The sequence below is a fragment of the Podarcis vaucheri genome (assembly GCF_965113315.1).
Source record: "Podarcis vaucheri genome assembly, chromosome: 8".
Classification (NCBI taxonomy): domain Eukaryota; kingdom Metazoa; phylum Chordata; class Lepidosauria; order Squamata; family Lacertidae; genus Podarcis; species Podarcis vaucheri.
In genome coordinates, this window is record NC_138766.1 from 90,601,156 (window position 1) to 90,619,438 (window position 18,283).

Consider the following 18,283-nt stretch of genomic DNA (forward strand, 5'->3'; position numbering starts at 1 on the left):
AACGCTCTGTTCCAAGAGACTAGGGCCCTGCAGGACTTGACATTTTTCCACAGGGCCTGCAAGACAGAGCTGTTCCGCCTGGCCTTTGGTCTGGACTCAAGTCTGACTCTTATGTTTCCCTCCCCTTATGGTTTTGATCTATGGGCTACTTTTAAAATGACGCTGCATTTTAAATTGCATTTTAACCTGTATTTTAAATTGGTGTCCCCCCCCCATTATGTTTTTACTGTAATTTTACTGGTGTTAGCAGCCCTGAGCCCGGCTCTGGATGGGGAGGGCGGGGTATAAATAAAATTTATTATCATCATCATCATCATCATCAGAGAGGATGTGGGAGTATATGGCTGCAGGGTGCTCACCTATGGCCAGGGACGGAGCAAGGCGGGGCGGACCACCCCAGGTGTTATCACCGAGGGTGTGATATTCGGCTCGTTGCCTGCCTGTGACTCCCGCCTACCCTGAGCCTTCGGGGGAAGGGGGGCTGCGGCATGCCCCCCTTCGCCCTTCGATTTGACAGCTGTACAATCCCATGCATGCAGGGAGAAGATGGGAAGGAGGCAGGGAAGCAAACAACTGGAGGGTCAAGGGAAGGAGAGCAGCAAAATTTCCATCAACATTGGACCCAAACCCTGGAATCCCGGAATCCCAAACAAAGCTCCACAACTTTGGTCAGCCCTTCCCTATAAAAAGCTGAACAACTCCTGGCAATAACAATGGGTAGATCACAGGCAGTCTTTTTATATTGTGAGTAGATTGCAGTCTCTTGGGAGTCCAACTAGATTTCAATGTGGAGAGGTGACCAAAAAAACAAACAAACAACCTACCCGGGTACCACCTAACCTTGCTACGCCACTGACTTTGGCCCACCAAATGGAGGAGAGAGCTATCGATGGTTACTAGCCATGGTGGTTATGCTCTGCCTTCACAGCTGTAGACGACAGCAATGCTGCTGAAAACCAGCTGCTGGAAACCACAGGAGGGGAGAGATGAGATTGCAATATTTTAATTTGTTGATTTATTGAGACATCTGTTTTAGCCAATAGTTTTTCATAATGCGCTATTTCTTGTTGAATTTGATTTAATTTAGTTTCTCTAATTCTTCTTTGTATTATATTCTGATTTATATAGAAGCCCCTTATATAAGCCTTTCCAGCATCCCATATCACTCTAAGGTCTCTGTCTTGTGCCATATTAATTTCAAAAAATTCTTTCATTAACTGTTGGGCTTTTTCTACTATCTTCTCGTCATTTAGCAATCTCTCATTCATTCTCCAGCTTTCGTTTTTCTTTTTATTATACCTTATTTTTAGCATCATTGGGTGACAGCAATTTAGGCAATATCTCTGTTTTGTTTATTATCGGTATAAGATTACAGTGGTTCCTCGGGTTACATACGCTTCAGGTTACATATGCTTCAGCTTACAGACTCCGCTAACCCAGAAATTGTGCTTCAGGTTAAGAACTTTGCTTCAGGATGAGAACAGAAATCGTGCTCCGGTGGCGCAGCGGCAGCAGGAGGCCCCATTAGCTAAAGTGGTGCTTAACAGTTTCAGGTTAAGTACAGAACTCCGGAACGAATTAAGTACTTAACCCGAGGTACCACTGTATTAGAAAACCCATATTGCATCAGTCTGACTTGCTGAATTGTTTGCATCTGAATAAAATGTATAATGTCTTTCCTTCTCATTTTTCTCCCTCCATACATCCTTTAAGTTTAAGTCGTTTACCATCTGAAAGAATGTTATTGGGAGTCTCCCTGTTTTCTGCTTTGGGGTTTTCTGCAGACATTTGGTTGGTCATTGTGAGAACAGAATGCTGGACTAGACGGGCTGTTTCCCGACCCACCAGGCTCTTCTGACGCTCTTAGATGTTACTGGTCTACAACTCCCATCCTCTTTGGCTATTGGACACATTGGCGGGGGCTGATGGGAGTTAGGATCCAATCACTTGGGGGGGTGCATGTCCCATAATGACCCACTGAAACCCTCTAACTTTTTATAACCACAGATATTCTGGTAGGGTTTTTTTCCTCCCTTGATCTCACTTTTGTTGTGCCTTGATCCTCGAGATGGCAGTCATGCAGTAACACTGGGGAAGCATCGCAGAATAGCTATGAATGTGGAAAGTTGTGTAGACAGTTCAGCACAAATCCAGCACTAACACACTATTATTGCATCGATGACATGTTGCATAATATGTAGGGCTCTAGCTTCATATAACACTAGCATGTTTGAATCTAAGTACATGTAACCCAAGGTACCACTGTAGTGTTTGAAGGGGTTACAACCATAGAGTAAACCAGCCTGCCAGGCTTAGGCTATGTCAACACTTCCCACCTTGGGAGGAAATTGTTTCACCAAGCTTTTGTTATCTCTCTCTCCATGTGGCCATCAGCATGCTGGTCACTCCAGCCACATGGCTTTAACCAGCCTCTTTTGTTTCAGACCAGAGTCTGAAACTAGCATTTTTCTATACCAATATTTTGAAACTTTTGCCTTTTGTAACTATGCAATGTTTTGATTGTCTGTGCATCTTTTTCTGACAGCTGTGTGAAAAAGCACATCAATCTGACCTTTGAAGAGGTTTGTAAGTAATCTATTTCATGACTTGCCAAACCTGTGTTCTATCTCGAAGTGGGATAGCTTGGAAAGAGATTTTAAAAGGAGACATTTTGGGGATTCACTAGAAGGGCAAATTTTAAAGGGTTTACAGTCACCAAAGAGTACTTGCAGTTTCCAAACTTGGATCTTGGCTTCCAGAATTTCAACAGAACACACTTAAAAAAGCCACCAGTCTGAGCGACCCCTAAGTTTGTAATAGCCATCTACCTCCTCCTCCTGCTTGCTTCCGACTGGAGCAATATGGACCTTCAGCTAAAGAAGAAATTTTCATCAAAACTTGGCTGCTCACAGGGAAGTGATTTGTGTGTGCATATATACTGTTGCTATAGCCATTGCTGTAGTTGTTGCCTGGATAAACTATTCAGACGGCAAATTCTGTTCCTTTTATTTTATTTACTGAGAGGCATGGTAATCAGTGTGGAAGTGGGCTTCCTACCAGATTCCTGGAAGAAGACCTATGAGGGCTGCCTCAAGGCAATCCCTGACCTGAACCGTAGACTCCTTGACAAAAGCGATGGGGGTGGAGGGGGAGAGATAGCCCTGTTGAGAGCCCTGAAGAGTGTTTCCATGGGGACTCCAGGAGATGATGTCGTATTCCCCGCTGAGAAATAAGTGAGGGTGTTTCATCTCTCCCCATCCTTAATCCATTACACCACAGGTCTCCCCTGATGCCCCCATGAAAAAGGGGGAGGGAAATCTTCTGAGTCAGACTACACTTGAATCCCTCCAAGCTCAAACTGAGCTGAAAGGGGTTGGATTGTGGCCAACATATTTGGCAGTGTCAAAAGCATCCCCACCTCTTCTACCTTTGAGCTAATTGTCAAGGATTGCTCAAAAGCAATTGTCCATGCAGAGTGATGGCAATCAATGACACAAAGAACTGAGATGGTCATTGTAACCTTGCCTACACTCGCAATGGACTTCATTTGCTCTTAATGATCGGCTATGCAGCACTATGGCCATCGCTGCTCATGTAACTACAGAAGGGTGAAAAAGAAGCAGTGTAAGCTGAATGAAACAGTGACACTGAAGTAGAAAGAGAGGAGAGAGAGAGAGAGAGAGAGAGAGAGAGAACAGGCTTCTTGAAAGATAAACAAAATGGGTGGTATTCAGGTTGTTCTCCACCTCTAGTCCCCACAACACACACACAGCTGACAAATATTTAGTGTGATCCTATTTCTGGCATACATGTTGATCATCATTTTCCCTGGTTTGAACAAGACAAGTATGGGTCTCTCCCAAATGATAATTGGAAGGAGGATATACTTCTATTAAACCAAGCACAACCAATGTCCTAATTTTAATTATATTCAAGACTGGATTTTGAAACCTGAAGAGAAACTCCCACTGCTGATGATGCCCCTGGAAGTTAAAAGTGTACAATGAAGGTCATTCACACATTGCATGGAACCCAGTTACACTGCCTCTACACATGCACAAGTGTTTCTGTGAAAGATTATGCACTTCAGCATATGTACAGCTCAGCAATGGTGTACACAAGTATATTGATAGTACACTTGTTGAACATCACATGCAAATTATCATTCAAGAGTACAGCTCAATTATTTGCATATGCAGGCAAGCTGACTGTAATTATCATTGACTGTAATGTGTGGACACCCCTTGTGGGGGGGTGTTTTGAGGGTATGTACATGGGAAAGGGACCTTTATTTTTCCTTCAGCAGTAAAATGGAAAACACTGCCTTTGTATTCACTCAAGAGTCAAGACAAAGCGTTTTTCATTAAAACTCTATCGAAGTAGGATAAAATACTTGAAAACTGTTGTATCATCCTTGGTCATGACTGCTTCTGGAATCAGCAGCCGAACAGCCTTCATGGACCCAAATGGCATCTATGTTCCTGGTGTGTTGTCCACAACAAGCACAGATCTTCTTGGATACTTTAGCTAGGGTTGCCATATTTCAAAAAGCGAAAATTCGGACACAAAAGTTGTTGGGCGATTTCTGCCTGGACACTGTTTCCGACTGCTGTATTCCAGCTGTGTCTGGGAAATTCCATATGTATGGTATCCCTACTTTAGCAGTTGGCTGTGCTTGATTCTTGAAGCTGGTGACACAGAACATGCCCCTTATTGACCTCCAGCAGGTGGCATCGCAGTTTAAAATGAATACTTGTCCCAAATTACTAGAGCTCTAGGGAGAATTGGGGTGACTCAGGGACTCCTGCCATTGGTGGTCCATGACAATTTCTTGTTTAGATGGCTGCCCAGCATAATCCAACACATGCACCCAAAATGTATGCTGTATTTAAATCTTGAAATCCAAGGCAAAGTAGGGTGTCCCTGGTGGTATCTTGGGCTTGTCAGGAGACAAAGAAGACTCTTCAAGGCAGCAGAAGTCAAAGTAGCGATCCCTCAAGTGCTTCATGGCACCTTGGTGACCCAGACATGATAAAATGCTGCCAAAAATCTGCTGAAATTAAAAGTTATATCTCTAAGATTGCAATAACACCATAATGCCAAAGTGAAGTGGTAAGGGAAGGGAGAGCAAACATAGAACTGGGGAGAGGTTTCTGAGGGAAGGCTCCATTGTGACTGGCAGGTCTAGCTTGCAATCAAAGGGAGTGCTTTTTTTACCCAGAAAGCAAATCTCATTAGTTTTTGTCATTTCCATAAAATCAACTTTGAAGGTTCTTAGCACAAAAGTCATTGAACCTGTTTTTCTGCACTTTGGAATGTTTCTTACCAAGAGGAACCTCTCTCATGTCTGTTATTTTTGAACCAATTTCCTACTAATTACCCACAAAACACTAAAGGAGATTAAATTGTTCCTTTTTCATTCAACCCCGAAACTGTAACAGCTGCCCTTGCAGGGAAACCACAGCAGCTATCCTTCTGGAATTTGGAACGATTCAAGCCTTCAGAAGCAGTGACCTTACCTTCAAATTTCATCCATTTCTGTCCAAAAATTTAAAAGGTTTTAGACAGCTCCTTTTTGGGAAGGGAGAAATGGCCACATTTTAGAAGTGTCTGCTACAAGAACCCCTAGACTCATTTCCCTGAAATTTATTAGGTTTATCCACCCTGGAAGGAAAAGTATGCCTGCAAATTTTATCTAGTTCTGCCAGAAGGAGGAGGAGGAGGCATCAAGAGGTCCAGGATAATTAGTAAGAATGCACTTCCCGTGTGCCTCTCCTGGTGTTGTTTTTCCACAAGGTTGGTCCAAATAGTCTCTACACAAACACATGGCATTGGGAGTGTGAGTTTCTAATCAGATTTCACGATCTGATCTTCAAAATTACAGTATTTTTTGCTCTATAAGACTCACTTTTTCCCTCCTAAAAAGTAAGGGGAAATGTGTGTGCATCTTATGGAGCAAATGCAGGCTGCGCAGCGATCCCTCTTGCTGTTCTGGCTTCTGAGATTCAGAATATTTTTTTTCTTGTTTTCCTCCTCCAAAAACTAGGTGCGTCTTGTGGTGTGGTGCGTCTTATAGAGCGAAAAATACGGTAGCTTCTTAAAAACAGCAAAGGACATTGGTTGCATTTAGTTTTGTCAAAATATATCCTTCTGCATGCCTAGAACCAACTGTGATTTGGGAGAGATCCAGAGTTACCCTTTTCAAACCAAGAAAAAATGATTATAAATGTGTATGCCAGATGTTGAAAGAGGATCACACTCTGTTCAATATAAACTTAACCTGCCCTCTCAAACATCAAGGGAACATTGGACAATTCCTCCCACTGCTGATGACAAGCAGTTCTGCAATCAGTGAGTCCAGCTGCCAGATTTTGTTGGAAAGCCTCCCCCCCCCCCCGTTTCAGTTTGGAACCTGGGTTAAATCCCCAGACTAAAATGTCTCAACCATCTCTGACCACCTTGGGAAGGTGAAAGATCATGTAAGAACTTCAGGGGGTTGGGACGACAACTTTCCAACAAAATCTGGCAGCTGGACCCACTGATTGCAGAACTGGTTGTCATCAGCAGTGGGAGGAATTGTCCAATGTTCCCTTGATGTTTGATAGGGCAGGTTAAGTTTCTACTGAACACAGTGTGATCCTCTTTCAACACCTGGCATACACGTTTATAATCATTTTTCTTGGTTTGAAAAGGGTAACTCTGGATCAGACCAAATAACAATTTGAAGCAGGAGGTTGGGTAGGTGGAAAATCTATAAACTACTCTTGTGCGCCTAGGAAGGGTGGGGTAGCAAAAACAAAAACCAACAACAACAAGGACGACACACTTAGAAACGTCTTGTATTGATGTCTTTTGAGGCCCTTTCAGGAGATGGACTTGACTGGCTTCAGTTGACTTAGTTCCATGGCAAGAAGTTTCATTGGCCTGTGTATGGTGTTTTGGGAGAACAAATTAGGCACTCACCATATTAAATCAGTTTGACCATCCTTTCTATTTACCACCATTGTGATTTGAAGGGGAGGCTCTCCATCCACACAGTTCTGCAAGTCTCTCAACACCACACTGGATGAACTGATGACTGTACTGCTTTACTGATGTGGGATGTGGAACAAGAAGACGACAGTGACTAATCAGGATTTTAAAATCCTAGATTCAGGGGGTCCAGGATTCAGTTTTTTTCCATAAATACCTTTAGGGTTTGGGATTCTCACCACCACCACCTTCCAATGCTCTGGGAATGCTTGGAGCTTCCATAGTGGAGTCTCCCTCTCATGGCTCTTCCAGCCTCCTCATTTCTCTTCCTCCTTTGTTGTCTTACAGTCTCTGCTGCTGTTTTTTTCTTTCACACTTGTTTCCTTCTTCATCCTGTAGATGAGGACCTCCAGGACCTAATGCCAGCAGGTTGCTTTCTTTTCTTTTTTAAAAGATCATTTCTCTCTACCGCCTGGGAACTGGTCGACGCCCTCCCCCCAATCAAAAACAAAAAGCGCACACACAGCCGTTGTGTCGCCAAAGTGTCTAGAGGTAACACACTGGTATCAGTCGGATTTACTTCTGAGCAAACATGGAGAGGATACGGACGCAAAGTAACTCATATCAGGAGTAAATGGGTTCTAAATTCACCCCTCCCTTCCCCCTACCCCCCCCCCAGTTCATGGCGCTATTAAATTAAAATTGATGTTAGCCCTAATCCAAGACTGCAGTCCTATACACGTTTAGGAATAAATTCCGTTGGATAAAGCGGGAGTTACGTCTGCGTAAACGCGCGTGGAACCAGGCTGCAAGGGCAACAGCGACCCGCAAGCCTGTAGGAGCGCTCGGCAATAACCCACTCGCGCCTCCGGCTGAACCGGGCTGTGGATCCCTCTGGCCGGATTCACCCAACCTACTCCACCATCCCTTACACCAAATCGCGAGGGAATGCGGTTGGAGACGTACCCAGGAGGGAGAGGCAGAGAAATGGTCTAGATCGTGCAATAACCATCAACGGGTTGAGGGGGGGTGAGAAGCCTCGGGGAGAGGGGCTTACCTCGGCCCAGTTAGGAGCTGCCTAGACTGCCTTGTGTGCGCGCGCGTGTGCGCGCGCATGCGTTGGGGGGGGTGCCTCCACCCTCCACCCTCCATCCACGAGCGTCTCTCCATCCCCTCCGCCTGTTCTGTGACTCAGTGTCAGGCAGCGCTGACATTCCCTGTTCTTCCCCGGAGGGAGGCAGAGAAAACGAGGAGTGTGTGTGTGTGTTGAGAGAGAGAGAGAGAGAGAGAGAGAGAGAGAGAGAGAGAGAGAGAGAGAGGGAAACCGCAGCGAAGGCTTCCCTAGCGTCCTGGTCAACCTCTCCAAAAGCACGGCCGGCGCAATCCATCACCTCTCCAGCTCCGTGCCCACGTTCATTGCGCAGCGCGCGCTCTCCTCCTCCTCCTCCTCCTTCTCTCTCTCCTTCGCGGAGGAGGAGGGAAGAGGGCCTCCGCTCTCCCCACTTTAAACCCTCTCCTCCCCCGTGGAAAATCTTCCCTCTCCGATCCCTTCCCAACGTTACCGGGCAGGCAAGAGAGTCGAGACCCGGGCGCCCCCACAAACCTGCCTCCATCTATTCAACGCCCTCTCCGGCACTGCGCCGTTCCGTCTATCCGCCACCAATCCAGCTCTGCTCCCTTCTCCAAACCGCCACCTCCCCCCCCCTCATCTTTTGCCTCCGGCTGCAGAGAACTCCCTCTCCATCGCCGCCGCGCGCGCTTCCCTCCCCGCCAGTCATCTTCCCGGGGATTATTATTAGTATTACCTGGCCAGGCTAAGCGCACCGTGATTACCAGAGGCTCGGGTTGATTTATGTGTCATAAACAGCCCGAGCGCTCCTCAGTCTCTCCTTGCCTCTTCCCAGCCTCTCTCCACGGGAGAAAGTTATCCCAGCGTGGGAGACCCATTGATCTAGCCAGCTTTCTCCGTTTGTTTGCTGGATCCCTCTCATCTAGGCACATGGAATGATGTGGCGCTTATTCTAGGCTTTCCTCGCGGAGCTGCCTGTTTTATTTTTTTTATTCTTTTTACAAAGCTAGATGTGTGTTATAGTGTACAGTATAGCGAGGAAGAGCGAGCCCTTTTTATCAGCCCCCTCTCTCTCCACCCCTGCCTCCCTCCCTCCCTCCCTCTCCCCCTCCCTCCTTTTCCCTCTCTCCCTCTCACTCTGTCTAATGTGCGAGCTGGAAAGCTTATAAAAGCCTGATGTAATCCTTAATGCAGCCTCTGGCTACATAGACCGAGTCTAGTTACAACCGAAAGAACCAGGAGAAGGAGACCAGGATCCAAGAGCAGGAAGCGCAAGAGATCCTGGGAGGAATTAAAAAGAGGGTTTCAGAGGCACCGGATGGATTTTGGCCTCCCCGGGAAAGAAGACTTTGGGGGGAGGAAAGCAGCACCCCAAAAGCTCTCAGCTGTTCCAAGAAGACTTCCTTCTCTCCTGCTGGATCTAATCCCGCCTTGGGTTCCTTTCTTCCGTCTCCAAAGTGGGCTTTGAGATTCTCCCACCGCTCAGGATTCCTGCGCCCTTTATCACCGCCGTCGCGGGTCATTCTTAGCGATCATATTTCATTTCCAGTTATTTTCTTTTTTTTGTACCCCAATACCAAAGGGGGTGTGAGAGAGTGAGTGTGTGTCTGTGTGCACTTTAAATTTGGAGCAAAGTTTGGTGTGTGTGTGTGTGTGTGTGTGTGTTTAAGAGTGGGCTGGAAGGGGGGGAAGCAAAACGACACCCCCCTCTCCCCGAAATCCTTTTTTGACTCATTAGCCAATGGCCATTTTCTTACTTCTGGATATGTGGATGCTTCCCATTTGGAATTTGATCCGGCTGGGGGAAACGGTATAATTTCGTGGATGGTCTAGAAAGGTAAGTTTTCGGTTTATATACATAATATATATGTATGTATGTGTGAGTTGGTTTGTGTGTATTTGGAGAGGGGTTGATTTATTCTTCCTGAGTGGATGCAACTTTTTTGGGGGGGTCTTCTTCTAGTATCTGGACCCGAGCCTAAATACTGAATTATTGTCTTTTTGAGTCAAACCATTCAGTTCCTACACCATCGCCTCTCAAATACTGGACCCTTCCGATCCGAACTTTAGCCTTTTTTGCTGTTAAGGGCTTGGAAGGTAACGAGTACTGTGCTACAGTTTTTGTTTCTGTTTTTTGGGGGGAAGGAATAAGGAAAAAAATCTGGGCATATTTGCCTGAGGTTGTAGGAACGAGAGGGAGGGAGAGAGCCAGGGAATGTGAAATGGATCAGTTTTGGGGGCTGAAAGAGGTTGGGTTGCCACCGCAAAGCCCAGCTTGCCTGGACCTGCATAGATGGGGAGATCTGGAGCTAAACCGAACGGGAGAAAGACCGGCAGTGAGAGGTTATTGGACCTCGCCAAAATCCACAGATACACACACACACACACACAACACCAGACCACACCACACCACAACAACACCTTGTTTAGTCTGAGAAGCTGGAAAACCTACAAGTCTGTAATGGGGAAGGGTGTCTTCTCGGGAAGGTCTCCCTTAACGTCGCCTTTAGGAGGCTGCGATCTCGCAGGCACGTTGAACAAAGTCCCTTTCGAGAAGCTAAGCGGTGGCTTACTCGCGAGTAGACGTGAACGGGGATCGCCCTGCGGGAGTCGACTTCTCCCTCGCACCCGCTTGGAAAGCTGGGGGGGGGGGGTCCGCTGTTTTGAAGCCGTCCCAACCACCACCCCCGCCCCCGCCGCCTATTTGAATCATTGTGGGCATTTACTGGGAGAGATTTAGGGCGGGGGAGGGCAGATCTCCCAAATGCATCGCATCCATAAAGTTCCTCCCCACCCCCTCTTTCCCCCTCCAGTCCCCCCTATACTTCTGAGAGACCACATTTTAAGGGGGGAGGGGACGACGATAAGCCAGGACAAGCCACCAGAGAGATACCTCCTCCCTATCTTGGCGGGCTCCACGATTCTTACTCGCGAGTTGTCCTATTGACCGCCAGAGGCACAGCCTGGAAGCCGTAACTTATGGACTCCTTGGAGGGTAGGAGAGCCATTCTGCGTAAAAACACGAGGCGCGCGAAAGAGATGCCTCCACGGGGAGCACAGGGTGCCACGCTTTTGGGGGGAGGACGGACACCCCTTTCCCCCCAGGGGAAGAAACAAGCCCCCTTCTCTGCAGAGGAGGGAAAGCGAAGGAGCAAGGAGAATCGGGGTGGTGGTAAGGAAAAGGAGGGGGGTGCCCCTTGTACTCATTCCTGTGTCTGCTGCACTGCCAGGCGCTTTCTCCTTTTTTCTGAGGGGGTGGGAGACAGTTTCCCTCGGTCCCATTCCTGCAACGTCCAGTTCTTCCCCAAACACCTGATCAGGATCGAGGGGGAATCAAGAGGCGCACAGTCTCTATAGGCAGCGCCGAGGATTCTTGAACTTAATCCCAAAGAAGGTGTTGGCGGTGGGGTTTATTTATTTGCTGGAGTGAAAATAAGCGGGGACGGTTTGACGCCCCCCACCCGGTACCTTATTCCACTGTTGTTATTGGCCCGATCTAGCCAAAATCCAGTCTGATGGATTGGTGTGCCCCGAGAGACCACATTTGAATATCACAGCAAGGTCAAAGTATTGTTATTATTATTATTATTATTATTATTATTATTATTATTATTATTATTATTATTACAAACGGAGCCCAACGATCCTTCAGGACTCGGATTGGAAAATATCCACGCACCTCCCTGCGTCGCGATGAGGCAGCTCCATGGATACGGCTAAGTCTTGCTTAAAGGAGAGACACTTTAGACGGAGGCTGCCGCTTCCCCGCCTCCAGCGGGTACATTTTCGGGCTCTTTCCTTGCCAATCGAGAAGCAAGGTTGACGGCAGAGGGAGCGGGTGACGGGGGACAGAGAGAGAATCAAAATCCCTTTCCATGAATCCGAAAGCAAGATTTCCTTCCCCCTTTCTCTTCCCTTAAAAAAAACACCTGTTGATATATTGCGTTTCAGCCTGGAAGGAAGGGGGGGCAGAGAAAGGAACGGGATCTTAAAAAACCAAAACACCTTTCAAAACACAGGGTTCTAGTCCGCATGACTATAATGGTGAGGAAGTGAGGGTGTGTGGAGTTCAGGAAACAGGAGCAGTGGTGCTGCTCGTTGCGTTAGGCGAAGGCGGGGAGGGAAAGAGCCGCCCGCCGCTATCCATAAATCGCGTAAGCCGGAGGAGCGCTGGGAGCCGCGGCGGACTGGGTTGACGGGCTCCTACCGGAGTGTCAACGGGACCTGAATCCTCCGCTTGCTTCGGCTTAAGGGTTTTGACAGCCTGCTAATAAAGCCCACTCCCCGAAACGATTTAGGACGTGGGATCTTGCCCTCTCCATGACCCGCACCCCGAGCAGTTTTCAGCGAGGGAACGCACGGGGGACCATCTGGTCTCGGAGAGCCTCGGGTGGAGGTTTGTCGGATGGGGTGGTGTTGAATCTGTGCAGCCAAAGCTGAGTGCCCCCGTCCCCGTCCCCCCCAGCCGTTTAGATCTGCAGCAAAGGATGAGGGCGATACAAAAGGTCCTTAGCTTGGTTAGCCCCCGCACCTTTTCCTGTTTTCTACCGAAACAGTACCGGGAAAACCGAGGCGTCCTTCCCTGCCTTGTGCCAAGCAGACACCAGGGCAGATTACCCCGGAATTGCCCTGGATCTATCCCTAAGGTGGGGGTGTTGGGTTGACTCACGGATGTCCCTTGAGCCAACGGTATGGGCTCGCGTGGATGTGCTTTTTGGAGAGTCTCTGTTCGCTCTCCTATATGTGGTGGACAGACTGGCTGTTGTGTTTCTGACTGCCTCTCCACCCCATCGCTCGGCATTTTCCTGCATCTGCATGTATCTCGGAGTCACGATGAGCTTTTTGAAACTTCTTCCCTCGTGGAAGCCACCTCTCCCCCGCCCCCAGGAGTGCCAACTTGGCCCCGCGACCGTGGGCGCCATACAGCGTGCATAGCCCTGGCACTGAAATTTGTGGGTGCCTGGCCACTCACAAAGGGTCACGGGGAATTTCGTGGGTGCTCAGGCACCCAGGGCCCCAGGGAGTTGGCACCCAGGGACTTGGCACTCTCTCCTTACATTGGAAATCGGCGTCATTGGTTAGAGTGGGCTAGGAGAGAAAGAATGAGATCACATTATAAGGTAAAGGGTTTGTATCTACTTTCAAAAGTCTGCCCATATTTTTTTTTGAAATGCAGCCTCCTTCAAGAGAAGCCTCTGTTGGAAAAAGGGTAATTTGGGAAAGTGTGGGGTGAGGCAGTGGGGTGCAGTGGTTAGAGTAATGGGCTGGGACCTGTGAGACCGGAGTTCGAATCCCCACTGGGCCATGAAGTTCACGGGGTGTGACCTTGGGCCAGTCACTGCTCTCCAGCCTTGCAGGGTTGTTGTACGGATTAAATTAGTGGGGAGAATTATGTACACCACACTGAGCTTCTTGGATAAAAAGGTGGGGCATACATGAAATTGATAAATGATACATTTTTTTGTTTGTTTTCGATGTGTCTGGTCAGATATTTGACCAAACCAAATTGAGGCAAGTGGAAATAAATGCAGCATTGGTGCTCATCTACGGATAAGCAGAAATTGGAATAATATTTACAACTGTGTGTCAGAAAGCAATGTCTCATAGAAACCCAACCAGTCTGGGCCAAGTGAATTCTGATTTAACAGTTTCCTTCATGTAACAATATTAAATACTGGGGAGAGAAATGTACGACATCAAAGTGTGTATAGCCCACATGCATTTTTGCACTAAAACAGCTCTTCGCTCAAAAGGCTGGATCCCTTCCCAGGTCAATGGATTTTCTCCTGCGAATTCCATGCATGTTGAATTTGAGGCTAGGTATTAGGTGGACTGGTTGTTCTGTAGCTGAAGAACATTGGATTCTGGAAAGCGTCCAGGTCTGGAATGAGAAAGCAAGTCTTCCTTGACCCGTGACCCTAAGGATCAAGGCTTAGGAAAATGAATTGGAGTTGTTCCTGAGTTTCTGCCACTACTGCTACATTCAGGGCCCAGCAGTCTGGCTTGCCACTCAGACTGAAAGCTTGGACCAATAACAGGATCCACGGCGTGCTTTTAAGCCAGGCAAACGGCTCCAGAGGGAATTGATAGGATTAATTCAGATGGATCTGAATTAACTGCTTGATGGATGAAGTGATATGTGGCACGAAACATGGGAGGTGAAACTGGTGGGGTGGAAAACCCCAACCATAAACAAGATGCACCTCTCTTTTTGCTCAAGGTGGAATATAAACAGACCCTTGTTTATGGCAATCCTCCTGAGAGCTTGAGGCATAAAATATGGACTTCCCTGAATGATGCTCCCTCTAGTCGCTCAATAACAGAGTAAGATTCTGACACTGTCAAAGCTGGGCTGATTCTGAGAGCTCCAGACTATTTTGTCTCTCTAATTTGAGAGGAGCAGTTTTGTCAGACAGCGTTTCCCATTTGTGCAAGAAGAAGAAGAAGAAAAGCATCCCTGGGTTCTATAAAGCTGCTCTCAAGAATTTCGCTCATGCACTTCTGGGGATAGGCAGAATGACTGTAAGACCCATCTGTCTCTTGGCTCATCCATAGATGCCTTCTCTCTACTCACTGATCCCCACATCTATCTGCATCAGAATCGATCCATAACAATTTCTCTCTTACACCTTTGCACGTTTATACTCAGAAGTACATCCCACTTAACCTAATGTGACTTAAAGCTTCCCGTGGTGATGATGTTTAGGGCTATAAGTCTTGATCTTGCCTATTCCATCTATGTCTGCCATGCACAGGATTGCTCCATCTCCCCAAGCAGACCTCAATCTCTCTCTTTCTCTCCCTGAAAACACCTTTGCCTTAAAGTTTCCCTTTGCCATTTGCCCAGCCGCCTTTTGCAAAATAGCATAAAATGAATGGTTAACCCCCCTTTTTTCCCTCAGTATATCTGCTCTGCCTTTGAAAATGAAATGATTCTGAAATAAAACTAACAGGGATGCACACACAGAGATAAGCACACTGCACTTTTTAGTAGAAAATGCTGATGCGCACTTGCAGGATTAGTGGATTTTATATTCTATTCTGATTTTGCTAAATGTGTTTGTGTGTGTGTGTGTGTGTGTGTGTGTGTGAGAGAGAGAGAGAGAGAGAGAGAGAGAGAGAGAGAGAGAGAGAGAGAGAGAGAGAGAGTTTTGCGGTTACTGGTAGAGATGGCTAGCTCGCCAGAACTGAAGTCAATTGGTTTTGGATTTCGCCAAGTGACAGAGAGATGGCGCTCTTTCCCCAAATATAGATTATCGTGGTCTTCTTTTGGATACTTTTAAAGTTGACTATGCCACTAGTGATTTGGTGCCGTTTTGTACAGTTAAAAAATTGATTGTAAAAGGAAAGGGAGAGCTGAACATTTCGGATGGGGCAAAGGAAGACAGAAACCGAGGAGGAGGGGGTGACCTCCCTTGAAATCAACCACACCATAATATTTCCATCTCTGCAAACCAGAGAAGCTGCAATGTTGAAATTTAAGTGACATCTTCCTGCCTCTGCACTTCCATTGAAGTCGTATCTCCAAACTGGGAAACAGAGGTCTTTGTATTCAGCTTTACATAGATAAGCCAAGATCTTAGGATCTGAATTAATTTCAGGAATGAAAGAGAGAGACGCAGAGAGAACTTAATATTTAGGGAGGGAAGTGATAGGTCTGACTCTGCCTGGAAAGGCTTTGTGAGAATTTAGGAACCTCAGAGGCAGCCTTACACTGAATCAAACCATTGGTTCAACCGAGCTTAGTATTGCCTCCTTGGATCCCAGGATTTCAGACACAGGAGCCTTTTCAGCCCTGCCTTTTCCACTGGGAAATGAACCTGGGATTTTCTACATGCAAAGAAAGTGATCTGCTATTGAGCTACAGCCCTTCCCTCCAGCCCCTTGTGTGTGAGGACTTTCTGCAGTTACCCACCAATCTGCGCTCTGTGCCTGCTCAGGAGCACTCCCATCATATCTTAGGGAATGTGTTGCAAACACTGGGGAAAAACTAGTACGCCACGACTGAGACCCAGTAGCAATTAATCTGTGCTTCTCCTTAGCTGGCTCCGACCTTACAGAGCAACTTCCTTTGCTATGCAGGTATTTCTGTATTTACCCCACCATCTCGAGCTTTTCCCTCCCATGTTGCTATTTAATAAGCCATTTCTATTTTCCTCTGGCGTTGCCTGATGTTGAGCGAGCATCAGTTTGTTAAAGATTAAAGACTCTGACTCTTCTCGCCCCCATCTCACTGTGTAGTAGTTCAGATTAGTGTTTTGTTTGCTTTTTGACTTGGCTTTAAGAAAAACCTCTCCAGTTTTTTTTTTGGGGGGGTGGTCGTGGCGGCACAATTTGTGTCATTTCCCCTTCTTGCGATTGCCCACGCTGTGCATTTTTCTAGCACTCTCCCCTCCTGATTTATTCTTCGATCATAAGAGAGACAGAAGTGCTGCTAATATCTGCCATTAAGAAACATTGCCAAACAGTTGACCGGTATTTCAGAAAAAGGGCCACTAAAATTATCGAAGGGATGGAACAACTTCTTTATGAGGAAAGGTTGCCGTGTTTGGGACTTTTCAGTTTAGAGGAAATGTAAGCGGTGACATGATAGAAGCTCATAAAAATATAGAACCGGAGAATGAGTTGGGAGGTATCCCGGGGTCATCTAGGAAAATGTGGGGTTTTATAGAATCATAGAAATGGTAACATGGAGGCCGGCTTTTTCACTGGCAGTTCCCGTGTCATGGAATGCCCTCCCTGCTGAAAAATGAGAGGTGGCATCAGTACTGGCATTCTGCTGGCTCCTGAAAGCACACCTGTTTAGGCAGACATTTCCCTGAATGCAAGCTTCCTGATCTAATTGCTTTAATAGCTCTTTTAATTGTTTTGATTTAATGCACATTTTAATTATGGATGTTTTCAATGTTTTGATGGAATTTTCTAACCGCTTATTTTAATGATATGTGGATACTTCATAGTCGTTTTTATATTTGGAAGCTGTTAGGGCACGTGAGGGGTATATATGATAATTTTGTAGCAACAAGAACGATGGCCTTTTGATCCATCTAGCCCAAACCCTGCTCAATCTAAGAAACCCAGAGCTGAAACATCGCCTTCGGATGGCTGTTAGCCTCTGCTTGCAGATTTCCCAGGAGGGAAATCCCACCAACCATCCAGGTAATTGGCCCACCATCTTACCAGTGAGAGCAACATTCCTCAATCTGGTGTCCACCAGAGGTTTTGGAATACAGCTCCTACCAGCTCCAGCTAAGCAGGGGAAGGCTGATCAAGAGGTTTCTCCTGACATTCAGCCAACATCTACCTTCCTACAATGTAAGCGTGCCAGACCTAAGTCCTCCTGCCCTCTGTGGCAGCTGAGAACAAGTCTGTGATCTTATCTGAAGAGTTATCTTTGAGGAGGCTCTTGAAGGAACTCAGGACCCACCTGCACTACACTTATTAAGCAGTATCGTACCACTTAGACAGGCATGTCTTCCCTCAAAGAATCCTTAGCCCAGGCATAGGCAAACTCGGCCATCCAGATGTTTTGGGACTACAACTCCCACCATCCCTGACCACTGGCCCTGTTAGCTAGGGATGATGGGAGTTGTAGTCCCCAAACTGCTGATGGGCCGAGTTTGCCTATGCCTGCCTTAGTCCCTTCACCAAGTTGCAGTTTTCAATCCACCTTTCTTGGAACTGTAGCTCTGTGAAGGGAACAGGGGTCTCCTAACAATTTTCAGCCCTCTTAAATTTCATTTTCCCGGATTCTTTGGGAGAAAGCCTTGGCTATTGAAAGTGGTATGATACTGCTTTAAATGTATAGTGCAGTTGGCCCCTAAGACAGGCCTAATCCTTTAAAAAAGGAACAGACATGTTTGTAGGGTATGGATCTATAAGCTTTTAGTGACGATCCTTTGAATGGAACCTGAATGTTCCAGGACAGTGAATCGCTGAATAACAGGTGCTGGTGAGAAACAAGTTGCCATGGTCCATGCTTTGCTCACGAACTTCCCAGGAGCATCTAACTGGTCCCTACTGGGAACTGGTTATCGGAATTGATACACAACTTTTGGCCTGGTTCACCAAGTCTCTTTTTATGGTTCGGAATAAGCAGAAAATGAATTGATTATGCCACACAGAAATAACAGCCGCATTAGTAATGCCAACTATTTATTTATTTTAACTGGCCTAACTTATTTTTCCATAAAAATGCATGAAGTGTGGTTCAGTCTTAACATTTTTTAACACCCCTTTCAG

At 46.7% G+C, this 18,283-nt stretch overlaps 1 protein-coding gene across 9 annotated transcripts in view; it reads left to right on the plus strand.

Annotated features, from left to right (window-relative positions):
* Positions 1–9,217: 9,217 nt before the first annotated feature.
* Positions 9,218–18,283, plus strand: part of ADGRB1 (adhesion G protein-coupled receptor B1) — a 388,463-nt gene continuing 379,397 nt past the window's right edge. For 2 of the 9 annotated variants that reach the window (XM_082235451.1, XM_082235450.1), the window contains exon 1: positions 9,219–9,878. The gene's annotated coding sequence lies outside the window, so the exon portion shown is untranslated. Of the gene's footprint in view, positions 9,879–18,283 lie in introns of all 9 variants that reach the window. The other 7 variants (XM_082235452.1, XM_082235449.1, XM_082235447.1 and 4 more) reach the window with 6 other exon arrangements.